The sequence below is a fragment of the Enhydra lutris genome, unplaced genomic scaffold, assembly GCF_002288905.1.
Source record: "Enhydra lutris kenyoni isolate GAN:26980312 unplaced genomic scaffold, ASM228890v2 scaffoldscaffold2, whole genome shotgun sequence".
NCBI classification, from domain to species: domain Eukaryota; kingdom Metazoa; phylum Chordata; class Mammalia; order Carnivora; family Mustelidae; genus Enhydra; species Enhydra lutris.
In genome coordinates this window covers 17,880,444-17,895,421 of record NW_019154086.1, presented here as the reverse complement: position 1 = coordinate 17,895,421, position 14,978 = coordinate 17,880,444, and the positions used below count along the sequence as shown (strand labels likewise).

The following is a 14,978-nucleotide window of genomic DNA, read 5'->3' as shown; positions in this document are numbered from 1 at the left end:
CTATTGAATTTCAATTAAAAGAAAGGAACTGGAATTTGGGTGACATCATAATTTGCACTCAATAATTAGGTTCTTAGTGAAATGAAAGGAATCTGTACCATTGGTTGAGGACTCTGGTCTTGACCTTGCCACTTTTGGTTAGGCCTTAATCACTTCGGATTTCATTTCTTCTTTATTTAAAGTACAATGGCTTGGCTTGAGTATAAAATGAGGTATCTATCCTTATTTGTTGATTCTATCATCATCTAAGTTTTAGGGTCTCAATTAATGCCCAGATGAAAAGATGATCATTCCCTACTGGTCTTCTTGCCTGGAGATATACTGGTAGGCATTTCCCTTCTTTCATTCTTCGAGAGCTAGGCACTATTCAAGGCATTTGATGTAATGAGGTGAACTTGACAGATGTAGTCTATGGCTCATCACTGAATGGGGAGATTATTAATGGAAGTTTGAAATGTAGCTTCTACTAACAGAGTGTATTGTGTTACTGATGTGGGATAGAGAATGTTACAGAACCAACACAGTATTATGAAGCAAACTTTTTGTGAGCCTGTTTTAACAAGTTAATATGAATCACTTGGAATTAGTCCATTATTTAAGTAAGTGTTTTTTTGTCTTTTTTGAGAAGTTCACAGAGCTTTGTGAGAATCAGATGTAAGCTATATACTTCTGCCCAGAAAAATGCACCCAAACATAATTGCCTAAATTTAGGGAATTCATGTGATCCCTGAAGCCTAGTCATATCCAGATTATAAAACATCCCAACAAAAATAATTCCATTCCCAGAACCATTGTTTATAGAAAGAATAAAGTAGAAAAGGAACATCTATCTGGCCCATGCAGAATCATAGAATTATGTGATGATGAGACGGATTGCCTGAACAACTTGGCTCACTTTAAACACAACTTCACAGAAACCAAAGAGGTTATGGGAACTTTCTAAAATTATACACAACAAATTAGCTGAAGAAAGCTTTCAAGTTTATTCTGTTTCCTATCTCTAGCCTCAGTACTTCATATTACACTTATGGCTTTTTACATGATGATTTCTGAATTAAAGGGGCCTAAGTTAGTGATGTTTTATGTTACCCTATGACTAATAATTTGTACAAATGAATACATTAAACCCCCAGAATATACATTATTTCCTTTGGTGATTTCTGATTAAAATGTTGGAAATTTAAAAAAACTTATTACATGAGTCCTGTATCAATACTGAATTCACTGCTAATATTTTATATTAATTTAGAAAAAGAGTATGTTTATATGTCTTATCCTTGTAAAAGTAATTTTGTAAAAGTAGATCAGAAGGAATAAGAGCAGAGCTCTGTCAAGGGCCTAGGTCTTCTGACTGACAAGAATTTTCTTTCACATTATAGTTAATTCTTCCCTTTAACTTTGTAATCATTCATTCACTTGTGCAATCTTACTAAGTGCCTACAAATGTGATGGGACAAAATCCTTACTGAATGGATGTTTCTAGCCTTTGACATCTCTGTCCATGATGTAGTATTCTGGCATTGCTGAGCTGTTCTCTAAGAATCTTGCTTTGTCAGACAAGTTCTTCCCCCCCCACCCCCGGACAATTTTTATGATAAAAATGCAAAGACTGGGGACGCCTGGGTGGCTCAGTTGGTTAAGCAGCTGCCTTCGGCTCAGGTCATGATCCCAGCGTCCTGGGATCGAGTCCCACATCGGGCTCCTTGCTCATCAGGGAGCCTGCTTCTTCCTCTGCCTCTGCCTGCCATTCTGTCTGCCTGTGCTTGCTCTCTCTCTGACAAATAAATAAATAAAATCTTAAAAAAAAAAAAAATGCAAAGACTGGAGAGAAGGATGGGGTGTGGTGGAAAAGAGGAGTAGGGGGGGAAAGGTTTAGTAGAAGAGGGAGGATGGAAAGGAACAGTCATCAAAATAGTTTGGGATGTAGGTGAAGGAGAAAATTTTCATAAGTAGTGAGGGTTGATGAGATAAACATGGGAACTGTTTCCGTGTGACTTCTAAAAAGGATAAGTATTTTAAAAAATTGCTTGTAATTACACTTCTGGTGTTGAAGAAATGCAAGTAGAGAACATGAGCTTAGAAATCACTATTGCTAAACCAGAAGAGTTTCTTTTAATCATAATATAATGCTACATGGTACCATGTGAGCCACAAAGTTTTATCTGAGGGACCCCGAGAAGACCTGGACCCAGTCTGCCTTGAGAGGTGGAGGTATATTATAAAGAAAAAAGTTTAGAAATTTGAGATGAGATATTATATTTGGCAATTTATTATTTTTGGCTCTCGTAACTATTGCAGAATTTACTGTGTGCTTATGATATGTCTTGTTAGATATTTGGCAAAGAAATGCTAATGGGGATTATGAAGCCTAGTTTTTACACTTTTAGTAATTTATTTGATGCTTTCTAAAATAACATACCCTTTTAAAGTTGTATTTTATGTGCCTACAACTTGTAAAGGAAATGTTGATTTAGCTTTAAAAGTTCTTAATCATTTATCATTTGATGCCATTTGAGGAGCTGTAGGAGGTAGTCTAGGACCAAAATGGACAATCTGATGGGGGCTATAGTGAAAAAAGAAACAAACAAACAAAAACCCCAGCAACCCTACAATTATAATCAGAGAGAGAAGAACTCTGTGCTGATGGGCCTGATTTTATCACAGAGGAAATAACTCTGATTTAGCTATGTTGATAGGGCTTTTGGTAAAAAACAAGATCATGTTAAAGAGAATAGCTAAATTGCAAAACTCATTGAATTTTTGTCAGAAGAATAGAGATAGTGTTAGTAACAGGCCATGATTGCTCATTGAACTGACTAGCACTGAACTGACTAGAATGAGATCATGTAAAATAATAAATATTATAATAGATAAATTCACTTGTCAAATAATTTATTTTTCTCTTAGTGATTGATATGCCATTTCCATTATATGTCAGTTTATATGCACAGTTGGATCCATGGCTGGACTTTGTATCCCATACTTTTAATCCATCTATTTCTATGCAGAACAAATTGTTTTAATTATTGTCACTTTAAAATACATCTTAATTTCTGGAAGAGAAGAACTGCCTAATGCTGTCTTTCTGGAAAAAATTTGTTGTCTGGGATGTTTATTCTTCTTGATGAACTTTATAACCCTCATCCTTTAAAGTTACAGCATTTGGTGGGTTTTCATTGTGTTAAAAAAATGCATTAGATTAATTTTAGTTAGAATAGACATTTTTATACCATTGTCTTCCCATCCTGGGATGTGACTTTTCTCTTCTTCATTTAAATATTTTTTCTCCAGTAATTTTTAACCTTCTTTTTCCTTTTTTAAAAACAGAGGTTTCACTAATATCTTATTAAATCTTAAGTTTTAAAATTTTATGTGAGAATTATACATGAAAATATGTATGTGTGAATGTGTATGTATGTATGCATATATATATACTATGTATACATACGTAAACCTATCTATACCTTATATGTGTGTGTGTGTGTGTGTGTGTGTGTGTGTGTGTATCTTACTACTTAAAACATGATCAGCAGCACCTGAGAGTTCATTAGAAATGTAAAATCTTGATTCCCATATCAAACCTGCTCAATCTGCGTTTTAACAAAACCTCCAGGTGAATTGAATGCATCTTAAAGTTTGAAAGCATTGTATATATTCATAGTAAGAATGGGATTTTTCCCATTATTACCTAACTTCTTATTGCTAGCATTTACATATGTATTTTAAAAACATTTATTTATTTATTTATTTTAATTTTTATTTTCTTTTTAAGATTTTATTTATTTATTTGACAGAGAGAGATCACAAGTAGGCAGAGAGGCAGGCAGAGAAAGAGGGAAAGCAGGCTCCCTGCTGAGCAGAGACCCCTCCCCCCATGCGGGGCTTGATCCCAGGACCCTGAGACCATGACCTCAGCTGAAGGCAGAGGTCACTGAGCCACCCAGGTGCTCCCAAAATACTTATTTTTTATAGAACTACCCTATGACCCAGCAATCGCACTACTGGTTATTTACCCTAAAGATATAAATGTAGTGATTCGAAGGGACATGTGCACCTGAATGTTTATACCAGCAATGTCCACAATAACCAAACTATGGAAAAAACCATGTCCATCAACAGATGAATGGTTAAGGAAATGTGGTATATATATACAATGGAATACTATGCAGCCATCAAAAGAAAGAAAATCTTGCCATTTGTAATGATGTGGATGGAACTAGAGAGTATCATGCTAAGTGAAATAAGTTAATCAGAGAAAGACAATTATATGATCTCTCTGATATGAGGAATTTGAGAGGCAGGGCCAGGGGTCACAGGTGGTAGGGAGGGAAAAAAATAAAACAAGATGGGATCAGGAGGGATACAAACCATAGGAGACTCTTAATAACACGAAACAAACTGAGGGTTGCTGGGGGGTGGGTGGGGTAGGGATAGGGCGTCTGGGTTATGGACATTGGGGAGGGTATGTACTATGCTATGAAATGTGTAAGCCTGATGGGTCATAGACCTGTATCCCTGGGGCAAATAATACATTATGTGTAAATAAAATATACTTATTTTTATATCCTTTTGACCTAATATTACAATAATTTAGTTGTTCACATCATCTGCAAATAATGATGGTTGGTACTGCTTTTCAATATTTACATGTTTTTCTTCTCTTACTGCATATGTTACAATATTTTTTAAAGGAATTTAAGTAAGTGAGGTAATCTAGGAATGATTTACTATTTCACTGATAATTGTGATTATGGATTGATATGAGAAATATTATTTTTTTCCAAGAGTTATTATTAGAAATAAATGTTTATTTTTTTCAAATATCCTTTGGATCTATCAACATGATCTTGTGGACTTTGTCTTTCAACTTTTTGTAGGGATGATTTGAATTAATTACTGATTCAAAATAAAACTGAAATTAATAAATAAACAATATTAAAGTCAAGGATTAAGAAAGTGAATAATAGAAGAAGTATATCCAGGACAAAAAGTGAACAAACATAAAAATAAGGCTGTTCTATTATTATTATTCTTGTTATTATTATTATAATACTGTGATTTTTATAAAATACTATGTTGTTATTGAGTTGCCAGAAGTTTTGAATTTTTTTGGTCTTTTAACCAAACCAAATGGCTTAGTTTTAGCCATTCCTTTCCCTATTCTTTCTGTCTTTTAGTTCATTCAGTTCTACTTCATTTCTATCTTTGTATTTTATATTTTTGTCCTCCTTGGATTTTATTATTTCTCTTTTTATTCCTCACTTAATCTATTTATGTTTTCTTTCTGTATAAAGAAAGCATTTACAGCTATGATTATCTTCTACTGTTTTTTCGTTGATTTTGACTGTATCCTTAAGAATGATAGAGTATATTTTATTCTCATAATTTTTCCCCTAGTCTTTAATTATATATTTGTATTCCTCTTTGATTGAAAAATTATTTAGGATAGGATTGTTCAATTTCCAAGGGGTAGTTTTTTTTTTTATTATAACTCTTATTTTTAATTTCTCATTTTTTTACAAAATAAACAGTATGTTGTGCATTTCTGCTTTTCATATACATTATGAGTATATTTTCATATACATTACGAGTAGATACTAGAGTTAGCAAACTTTTTAATGCCATGTAGAAAAAATAATACATACCTCATTTGTAATGTATTGTTAGTTAGAAACTGTTATAAGGGAACTTATAAGATTTTTAATGATCTAAATAAAACTGCGAAATAGGTACCTGTTTCATTCAGTTTCCTTGGGAGATCTTTTTAGACCTAAATTTTAATGGTAATGATTGTTATTTCAAAATTCAGTTTGTTTTTAAAGGCAATATTGATTTCATGTTCTTTGTTTTCCTCTTTATATTTATTCTCTAATTTTTAGAAAATTAACTTACTTTAATATACTTTTGACAGTTTTGTGAAGCATAAATTACATACAGTAGTATTCACCTTTTTAAAGTATATAGTTTGATACATTTTGACAAGTTTATAACCACACAACAATAAAGATATAGTATACTTCCAACTGCAACAAAAAGTCACAATGGTGATAGGAGTTTCCTATCTATTTCTCCAGAAACGGATATGTTTTGCTTCTATTTCTCCACCAGAAGCCATGGATTTTTGCCTGGACTTTGGGAATGAGAATGTTAGCTATCACTCTTTCAGGGGCTTAAACTTTTGGCTTTTATGAGATTAGGAATCGGAAAAGCAATTTCTTATTTACACAAAGATGCCTAAATCCAGGTCCCTTTACCTTGCTTGGTCAGTAGCAAAGTAAATTAGCATTGATTCATCCTCCTGAATGCCACTCATTTTCTTTTTCTAGTAAAGTGATGAAATATTCTTTTAGAAATGGTAGATCTATGGGTGCCTGGGTGGCTCAGTGGGTTAAAGCCTCTGCCTTCAGCTCAGGTCATGATCCCAGGGTCCTGGGATCAAGCCTCACATCAGGCTCTCTGCTCAGCAGGGAGCCTCCTTCCTCCTCTCTCTCTCTGCCTACTTGTGATCTCTGTCTGTCAAATAAATAAAATCTTAAAAAAAAAAAAAAAGAAATGGTAGATCTAGAGATTTCCAAAAATGTGGATTATTTTAATTTCACCAAATAAGATATTCTTGTGGATAAGATGATGCCATTTATGCTGGATAATGGCATCATTCAGTAGATTGTAACGAGCTAGACAACTGGTCAATAATAATGAAGTATGGTCTGTGTTACTATGAAAGAAGGAATTTAATGCCTTGTCCTTAGCCTTTTTTGTGGACAATATTTCCATTAGTGACTAAGATTAAGTGATTGTAAGGATGTCTATAAAATTTTCAGAGGGCATAAATTTTACCTAACAAGGAACAAATATCACTGATGACAGAAGGAAAATTCAAGATGATCTGGACTGGTTAAAAATAAAAATCTTATGTTATAGATTTAAAAAGTCAGTTTACAGAGACAATCATAGTTTGAGAGTGACTACACGGAAAAAGTCTGAATATTTTAACTAATCACAAGCCCAATGTAACACTATGACAGAAATACAAAAACTGTCCATAAATCTTACGTTAAATCAATCAAATGCATTCTGTCCAAATAATAAATGATATTTTCACTAAATTGTGCCTTAGCCATATAATCTATTGAATTCATCTATAGTTCCAAGCATCTGTGAGAATACTCACCATACTGTAGTGTGTCTAGAGTATATAGTGGGTTGGGAAAACATAGTGCATGAAGATATGGAACAAAAATGCTATGTCTAGAGAGTTAAATAAGATTAGTGGAGACTAAGTAAGTACTTTCCAAATACAAATACCTGCCATGTGGAAAATAGAATAATTATTCTATGCAATACCAGGTGAGGCCAGGCAAAACTCAGTATCATGAAGTTATTAATAGTTCAGTTCACACAAGGAGGGAGCAATGATGCAATAGGTTTTGAGAAGAGTTTTCCTTTTACTGGAATCATTTAAGTGATATTTAGAATGCCATCTGTCAAGATGTACAGAAGAAAGTCTTGAATGAGTAGGAGATTAGGCTAAATGACTTCCAAGTATATGCACAAAAATCCTTATAATATTTGCCAAGCACCATGAAGGGTCTGAGTTTTCCCCCAGTTGTAAGCTTACAAGTTAGCCTAACATGGTTTCACGGATGATCACAGAATACATAAACCTCCAAAGCCAGAAACAAAGGATAGTTTCTTACAGCAATAGCAGTAGCCAGTCTCTAATCTCTTGTAGTACTGATTCTTTGAGCCACAATTCCCAGATGGCAATGCAAAGAGAACTAGGAGACATTTTCACATGCAGTAGATTGCATTTTAAGAGAGGAATCCTGAGCTTAGAGGACATAAATCTTTTATAATAAGCTATAAGCATGCCTGTCCTTAACTCTAGAGGAAGACACTATTGTCATCCTTTAAGGCTGTGAGCAGATCTGCCTTTTCTTCCATGGCTGTTTACCACCCAAGCACCTTTGAAAAGATAGTCCAGAGCAAAGCCTAGTCAGTACCTTGTTCACAAGACATGCAAAAATGTGGGAGGCCCATGGAAAACTGTCTTCCTACATAGATAACTTTTATTCAGATATTTAGGCACTATTTGTTTATATTCCTTCTATTAACAAATAAAGGGCTCATAACAAGGTACAAATAGTTAAAATGTCATAGGAAAATGACAGGATAGCTAATATTGAAGAGTGAGTGATTACATTGTTACTTATTTATATTCTGTTCTAGGAGGAGTTTAAAATAGCTTATAGAATACATATGAGGTTAAATTAAAGTAAAAATAACTCAGGGAACAAAAGGAAAAATAGATAAATTAAGCTATAAGAAAATCAAAAACTTCTGTGCATCAAAGGACACTAACTATCAATAGAGTGAAAAGGCAACAAATGGAACGGCAGAAAATATTTGCAAATCATATACCTTATAAGGGGTTAATTTCCAGAAAATATAAGGAGTTCCTACAACTCAACAATGAAAAAAAACAAAGAACCCAAGTTAAGGATGAGCAAAAGACTTGAATAGACATTTCTCCAAAGAAGACATACACATGGCTAATAAGCATATGAAAAGATGCTCAACATTACTAATCATTAAGGAAATGCAAATCAAACCCACAATGACAAACCACCTCACACTCAATAGAATGGCTACTATCAAAAAATCAGAAAATAGGGGTGCCTGGGTGGCTCAGTCAGTCAGGCGTCTGCCTTCAGCTTAGGGTCCTGGGATAGAGTCCTGATTCAGGCTCCCTGCTCAACGGGGAGCCTGCTTCTCCCTCTGCCTCTGTCCTTCCCCCTGCTTGTGCTCTCTCTCTGTCAAATAACTAAGTAAAATCTAAAGAAAAAACATTAAAAACAAACAAACCAGAAAATAGTTAAGTGTTGATGAGGATGTAGAGAATTAGAACACTTGTGCATCGTTTGTCAGAATATGAAATGGTACAGCTACTATGGAAAACAGTATGGTCGGTCTCCAAGAAATTCAAAATAGAATTATAATACGATCCAGCAATTCCACTTCTGTGTATATACCCCAAATAATTGAAAGCAGGATTTCAAAGATGTACTCCCACATTCACAGGAATATTATTTAAAATAGCCAAAATGTGGAAGCAACCCGTGTCCATCGACAGATGAGTGGATATTCATGATGTAGTATGTAATACAGTGGAATACTATTCAGCCTGAAAAAGAAAGGGAATTCTTACACATGCTACAACATGGGTGAACCATCAGGATATTACGCTAAGTTAAATGAGCCAATCACAAAAAGGCAAGTATTTATATGAGGTACCTAGGGTAGATAAATTCAGAGAGAGAGAAAGTAGAATGATGGTTGCCAGGGGCTGAGGTGAGAGGGAAATACAAAGTTGCTGTTTAATAGAAGATAAGTTTAGTTTTGTAAGATGAAAACAGTGCTGGAGATAGACTGTATCGCAATGTGAATGTACGTAGTGTACACTTCAAGAATGTGTAAGATGGCAAATTTTATGTTACATGTGTTTTAGCACAACTAAAAATAAAACAAAAACAAAGCTTAAAGTGGAAAGCAATATTAAAAATAAAGATGCTAAGATGAAGCCCGGATGAAGTCACTACACAAAGTATTGCATAAGATCTTACAAGTTTGATTGGGATGGACTATATCTTGTTCTTTTTTTTTTTTTCTTGGTTTGCTGGTGGCTAATGGAAAGAGGGATGTATAATTTGTTTTAAATAAGCCATTTGCTCAATTCTAATATTTTATAGTTTAATCAGAAAGATCACTTTATTCAAAATTACCCTATAATGTAACAATCTGTGGCCTCAATAACAGATTTACTGTAAGAGATCTATATGGTTGCTTCTTAGAGCTTCTTTCAACATGGCTGTTATCTTAATACCAAATCTCAACCTAGTAACCTAAATTCCAGAGTAGATGGAATGGGACTATAAAGAGCATGTATGAAATTGTATTGTCACTATGTAAGGATTCAGTGAAATCTTAGTGATTAGGTCTTATTTGGTCACTTGGTTCACTACAGAAGATACATCAAAAACTAATGATGTACCACATGCTGATTAATTGAATTTGAATTAAAAAAATGAAGAAACAGCATTTTACAAAAATATTTTTAAATTTAAAAAAAAATAATGAAAAACTAAAATAAAGTATAACAGTCCATAATTTATTTAGAAGAATTGAGAAGTCCGTGACTTCATTTTAAATATTTCACATTGCCAAGCAAGTTAGGACAATAGAATGACCCAGTTTAACAGTATGTGGGAGAAATGAACTACTTTATGAAGATTAGAGCATAAAATCAGAATTAAAGGCATTGGTTTTTGAAATAAGAAAATTATTGTAGAAAAGCACATAGCTTTGCCAAGAAAAAAAAAAAATAGTAGCAACGTATTTTCTGCAAAAGCATGAAAGTAAAATCTAACTCTTTAGGAAAACAACAAGAAATCATTCTTAAATTATTTCTTAAAATCCCAACATGAGCATGCACAACAGAAAACAAGTTTAGAGAAGACAAACGGGACTAACTCAAACATTATCCCTGATGTTTTGCAGCTCCAATTACCACTAATTACATGTGGAAAATATTAAATTACTCAAATGAGCAACACTTTATTTCTTGATGTAATCAAAAGTCAGTGGGATAAATGTTTGAAAATTTTGCTATATTGTCACAGTTTTGAAAAATAAATAGTCAGAAGTGAAATATTATATTGTCTATTATTAATTATAGAATTAATAATAAACATACATTAAAGAATGATGAGATTTCCTCATTTAGAAAAATAGAATGAAGAGTAAGGATGCAAATAATAAATTTGATAGGTCTTTAATATCAAGAAATAGGAACCTTTAAAAGGAGGCCTCCTAAGGCTTTTAGCCTTCCATATTCTTCATCAACATAAATATCACTGGTTAACATGCAACAAATAATCATCAAAAATAAGTATGACATCCTAGTAGATCTTTACAAATGTGCAACAATATGTCTTTTTGAGCAAGGGGAACATTTATTTTTCTTTACATTCCTTTTATGTTTTAACTCTGTATTCATTGGAGACCTCTCTATAATGGAAAGTAATGCTCACCAATATTTTTTATCTTTATATATACACACTTAGAAAATTTCTGACACATGATGGACACTCAATGAACATTTATGAATTAAAATGTTACTGAGTGACTGAACAAACTTTTCCTCAGGAGACAGAAGAGAACCTAATCTTATCTAAGATCCACCAATGAGATCTACATCTATTATGAACTGAACATACCAAGGGCCCTCTCTATTGCCTTTTGCACTTATATCCCAGTTGGACATCAGATTTACACTCCTACCTGTATGCAGATGTGATCAGTAATGAAAGGCAGTTTATGTAATTAAAGGATATAAAGATCAAGACAGATAAGTAGGCTCTTTGGAGAAAAATTTCAATACAGCATTATTTTTCACAATTTTACACCCGAAGAAAAAACTCCACATTTTTGTAGACTCTAATTGTGTCTTGCTTTTTTTTTTTTTTCCTCCATCTGTCAAATGCTTGGATAGAGTAAGCACGAAATGGTTTCCCATTTATTTTTCATCTACATTGTAATCCAAAAAGACTATCTAGTAAAGGCTGTTAGTAAATCACTTGGTCAGCTCTCCCAACAAAACTGTCTTTGAGTAATACAGTATATCAACCTATCTTTTGACATTTTCATTTTTTGTTCTTGACATTTTCTCTTAAAAAATAATACAGTGTTGGCCCTATTATCTTTTCTTTAAGGTCTGTAAACCAAATACTGGCTATCAACTTTTTTGTAGAAAAGCTATCAAGATGCAGAGACAAAGATGTAGATGTAAGGCTCTATTCATCTGTCTATGTAGTATTGAGGGGGAGGAGGGTGGAGCAGTGGTGTTGCTGGGTTAAGAACAGCATGACAAATATCACATGTATTTTTCTATTCTCTGTGTAGCTGGGGTGGGATGCATTGTAGAATGATCACTTTGAAAAGTACAATTAATAAATTCTCCTCTGTTCTAACCTATCAGAAATTACTTATGATTCATTCAGCAACAATTATTGAGTATAAACCATGTTCCACACATTGAACAGGTTCTAAAGAAAAGAGCCTGAAAGGTAAATACATACTTAAACTAAGATTTTGAGTAGCCTTATTGTATGGAAATAGATGTCTGCCTGCATTTTATTATTTTTTTTAATGCTGCCTTCAACTGGCAATTACGTAAGGATCCTTAAAATGAACTTAAATAAATTATAGTGGCTTCTGTAGTTTCACTGGATAATGAAATGGGATGTGTATTTCTTTTAGAATTTGATAATTAAGAGGGATTTTTTGATAGAAGAATCAAAGCCATTTGCATTTTATCAAATATTAATGTTGCTCATACTAACATCATGATTTCTTGGTCTGAAGACTAATAAATGACATCCAGATAACAATATTTTACCTATTATAAAGCCCCCTGTAGCTCCCACATCAAAGGAGAAATATTACTGCAACACTTTATGAAATAATTGGACTTTTGACAATTGCCCATGATTTCCCTTTGATGAATTAAGAAAATCAGTGGGATCATACCACAATGAGCACTGTATTTATGTATAAAGTGTCCATTCTGCCTAAATCCTTAGATTAAAGCCAAAATTTGAATTGGATATGGACTTTGATTATGGGAAAAGCTCCCAATGTTGGATTCAATCTTTAGTTATAGGCCAAATTACCATTATTGAAAGTGACTCCAATTAAGGACATCTACTAATTACTAATGGTTTCTCTTTGAAATACAAAGGGATTTTCTAATGTGTTTATTACTTCTTTCTTTATTGACAAATCTCCACTTTTTATAACCTATTCTCTTTGACTCAAAGTGTAGAGTTGCAATCTGTTGTGACTTGTACCAAATAAAGTGTCATAGCATATTACTTTGGAAAGAATAAATTTTCCAGATATTTTTAAAAGTGCTGCCTTTTCTGTGAATACAATGGTAACAGCATGTATCATACTCCTTTTGTTTAAAAAAGTTATATTAGATACCAAGGAACTAAGCCCAAAATGAAAGTTTAAGCCCAATTGTGAAAAATTATATAGATACTCATATAACCAACAATAAATGAGTTGAACTTGAAACAGTTAATTGGGGGATGTATACCAAAACAGGTAGAAAAACAAAAGCCTTGGGCAAAGGGTCTTCAATGACAGGAAAATGTAAAACTTAGAAAGAAGTCAGGAAGAAATGAGTTTTGAGCTGCATGTTAAAATGGTTACATTTAGGGAAAAAAGGCAGAAAATTCAAATTGGAAGAGTGTCCCACCAAATAACTGGGTGATAGAGGATATCAAAAACTGCCATGTAAATTTGCTTGACTAAAGTAATAAATTGACTATGGAGAAAGGCAGAAGCCCATTAAGGATCTGTTCATTAGTTAAAGGATTTTTAATTTTATGGAAGAAATTAACAATGCTTCACAGATTACTAAACAAGCACATGATGAAAACATGTTTTAAGAAGACAATCACTGCAACTATTCTGAAGAAAGATACAAAAGCTGGGAAAAAGTGTGCTATGAACTAATACAGTGATTCTCAAAATGAGGCCTGTAAATTCCCAAGGATTCTTTGGCCCTTTTGGGGCCCTGACATCATCATCATCATCATCATCATTATTATTATTTTCATAATAATATTTAGATATTATTTTCCTTTAGCACTATGTTGACATTTGTACTAATGTTGCAAAAGCCATAGCGGGCAAAACTTCAGAAATCAAGTCATTGATATCAAACTGTTCTAGTATTCTTTGAGTGTATTCTCTACCATTGTATATACTTGTCCCCCCCCACCCCCAAATGATAAATCTCAACACTTGAGTGCATGTCTTTTTAATATTTGGCATGATGAGACAGGGTACATGCATAAAGCACTTCTCTCTCAAAGTATGCTGACTGTCCTGATGAAAAGAATTTGTGCATCTGTGAGCTGACTTAGCTGTTGTTTGTGGAACACCATGTTTTACATGGAAGAACAACAAATGGATTATCAGACTTCGAGTTCGGCAGACTTTTTTTGAAAATGAAATAAGTGTGCCTGTCACTTAAAGAAACACAACTGACAACATTTATTGCCAGTGTTAGAAGTTTGAGCTTTCAAACAAAAATTAGAATTTTGGAAAACATATCTGTCACTATGAGCTTGACAGCCACCCAATGCTTAACAACCTTTTGACGAGATTGGTGATACTAACACGTACAATTTAAAAAATTTACTATTGCATAATAGAAATTTGTAAATAATGCAATGTTTTCCAAATAACCAAAGTATGATATTACTAAATCATAACAATCCATTCGAAGTATAAGAAAAACCAATGGCTTTCAATGTAACAAGAGTTTAAGTTGATTGATAATGGTTCCAGAATCCACATTATAATTAATCTTTCAGAAACTTTCACTTGTCAAGTCTTGGGGTAGTATCAAAGAAGAATATTCAGTATCATCTGAAAAGTCTGTTAACATTCCCTTTCCTTTTCTAATTATGCATCTGTGTCAGATTGGATTTTCTTCATACAGTGCAATCACATGGCAACAGATTGAATACAGAATCAGGTATGAGAACTTGGTTTCATTTTGTGATACCATACATTAAATAGATTTGCAACATGTAAAATAAGGATATTCTCTATGTATTTTTAAAAATATAGCTATTTTTAATAAAATATATATTTTATGTTAACATGTAATGGGTTTATTATTTGTAAATGAATAACCAAAAATTTTTAAATTTCTGTATTTTAGTTTTGTTTTTTTTTTAAAGATTTTATTTATTTATTTGTCAGAGAGAGAGAGAGAGAGAGAGAGAGCAAGCACAGGCAGACAGAATGGCAGGCAGAGGCAGAGGGAGAAGCAGGCTCCCTGATGAGCAAGGAGCCCGATGTGGAACTCGATCCCAGCGTCCTGGGATCGAGTTCCACAT

At 33.3% G+C, this 14,978-nt stretch overlaps 1 protein-coding gene across 1 annotated transcript in view; it reads right to left on the bottom strand.

Annotated features, from left to right (window-relative positions):
* The window catches only part of LOC111149534 (spermatogenesis associated 16), a 241,417-nt gene that overhangs the window by 138,826 nt on the left and 87,613 nt on the right, over positions 1-14,978 (bottom strand). The gene's annotated exons all lie outside the window — the stretch shown is intronic.